Below are 2,888 nucleotides of genomic sequence, written 5' to 3'. Positions count from 1 at the left end.
AAAAAAAAAAAAAAAAAAAAAAAAAAAAAAAAAAAAAAAAAAAAAAAAAAAAAAAAAAAAAAAAAAAAAAAAAAAAAAGAAAGAAAGAAGACTCTTATGTTATGTATTGGTCAAAAACCCGATACCAATATGAGAATATTCTAATTCTACAAATACTGTAATCTATGCGGTTCTACTGGTTGTTGTACCTTAAACAAAATGTTTTGAAGAAAAAAACGTACGAGTTTATTCAAAAACAAAGTCCAAATTAACCAAGCACTTTGCAATTAAACTTTTCTACTTCGAAATCTACTTTGAGTGGGTTCCAAGTTCTAACCGTTCCATTTACTTCCTTTGAGTGGGTTTAGTTTTGCTTGGGCCTTCTTTTTATTCGTCCCCTAGCTACGAGGACCCCAATTAACCCAGACACTCACTTTGGATATTGGAGATAAATCCTTTTGTCAAGAAACATAAGAAAATAGATTGGGAGACTATGTGAATCAGTTTTTTCTCTTCGTATATAGAAAACCAAATTTATGGTACAAGAGAACCCGAATGAAAATTTAAAACTGGTCCAAGACATAACTTTGTAGTTTGTTTGTATTATTTTGAACTACTTTTTTGATTTTTTCCATCATAAACTAGATTCTTAAAACCTAAATATTAATGCTATGCTAATTCTAATTTCGAATCTTTAACTTTTTGGTTCACCTCGGTTCTTGTTACACACGTCAAACAAGAGAGACAACACATTCACAATAGAGAAATACCCTAATCATATTGAATATAATATAAGGTTTTCATATATTAGAAAATCTTTTATATTAAATTAGTCTATTATAAATTAATTTGGTTTTAATTTTTACTTTGAAGTGTATGAAACCATTTTATAGTAATAGGACAATTAGTTACTGCAAAGTTAGTTAATTTTTGTGTGTTTGTTAAATAATTATGATAAATTAATTTATTTATAATTTTTTTGGAAAAAAAAACTGATAAGTATTCTAAGAAAAAAGTGTAATACCTTACTTTGATAGATAAATTATGTTGTCCTATATATTAATTTTATTTTCATATCTAAAAGTAATAGTTAACAACAAACAATTTTTAATATGAGAAGTCAATTTTAAAATAATTTATTAAAACGATATCACAAAACATATATCTTATACTCTAAGTCTAACTATTTTTTTATAGTAATTCATGAAAATAAAAGTGTATCAAATTTAATATACATATTTTTTTCTTCTATAAATTGTCTCTATTTCTAATCATTTTAAAATAAATAGTATAATTAACAATAAATTAATTTTGAAACTATTGTTTTCTATTATTTCTTGGAGGAGATAAAACAATTATGTTTGATACCATTTTTTTAGTACATATGTTTTAAAGACAGTCAAACTGTAACTTATATAATACTATTAAATACAAATTTGAGTTGTATCTTTAATACATGATATATGATTATTGAATATAATATGATTTGTATATATATATATATATGAAAATCTTCTATATTTTTAAATTAGTCTATCATAAGTTAATTTGGTTTCAGTTTTTACTTTAAAAGTATGAAACCATTTTCTACTTTTATTTGGTTTCAATTTTTATATTTTTTAGTTGGATTGATCAATATTTTTTTAGGTTCTATAATGTATGATTTCATTATAAAATATATTAGATGCTAAAACTAAAAAATGGAAGGAAGATATGATTATTGAATATAATATGATTTGTGAAGTTTTTTTTTTTAAAATGATGTCTTACAGTATGATGATTAATAGATTAATATATCGATGACTATTTGAAGAAATCATTTACAAAACAATGTCAATCTTCTATATTTTTAAATTAGTCTATCATAAGTTAATTTGGTTTCAGTTTTTACTTTAAAAGTATGAAACCATTTTCTACTTTTATTTGGTTTCAATTTTTATATTTTTTAGTTGGATTGATCAATATTTTTTTAGGTTCTATAATGTATGATTTCATTATAAAATATATTAGATGCTAAAACTAAAAAATGGAAGGAAGATATGATTATTGAATATAATATGATTTGTATATATATATATATAAATGAAAATCTTCTATATTTTTAAATTAATCTATCATAAGTTAATTTGGTTTCAGTTTTTACTTTAAAAGTATGAAACCATTTTCTATTTTTATTTGGTTTCAATTTTTATATTTTTTAGTTGGATTGATCAATATTTTTTTTTTTAGGTTCTATAATGTATGATTTCATTATGAAATATATTAGATGCTAAAACTAAAAAATGGAAGGAAGATATTTTTGTAACAATGTTGAAATTCAAAAAGCAAACTATACAACAATTACTTTTTTTAACAAACTATACACCATATAAGATACACATAAAATAAAGTTTAAAAAAAAAAATTAAAATTTAAAATTATTGTAAATGATATTTATCACAAACATAGAGTGCCACATGTCACATTGTTATGCAAAGTTAGAAAAAACCTTCTCTTATTATATAAGATATGCAAAACATATTTTGGTTACAAACAATGCAACTTCTCTTGCCATATCGTATTTACAAAGTGACTTTAAGATAGTCCAAAAAGAGGTCAAATTTTAACTATACGAGGACAAATATCCCCAAGACAGTACGCAAACTTTTATCTAGAGATCCCTTCTACTAAGTTTAAGTACTTTTTATTTCAAACAAACTCTCACAATTAAAATATTTGTATTATCAGCAGAAAAGGCGGCTGATCCTTCGGGATCAGATTCCCTCATCACAGTCACAGGGCAACATATATGTGTTCAAATCAAACAAATAAACTTCACTCTTTACCAACTCTATCTTTTTTCCATTTCGGATTTTAAAAAATCTCACTATTGTCACACTCACACTTAAAGCATTCCGTTAGTTTTGGAA

This window comes from Camelina sativa, chromosome 5, assembly GCF_000633955.1.
Source record: "Camelina sativa cultivar DH55 chromosome 5, Cs, whole genome shotgun sequence".
In the NCBI taxonomy this organism is placed as follows: domain Eukaryota; kingdom Viridiplantae; phylum Streptophyta; class Magnoliopsida; order Brassicales; family Brassicaceae; genus Camelina; species Camelina sativa.
Note: the sequence above shows the minus strand (reverse complement) of the source record.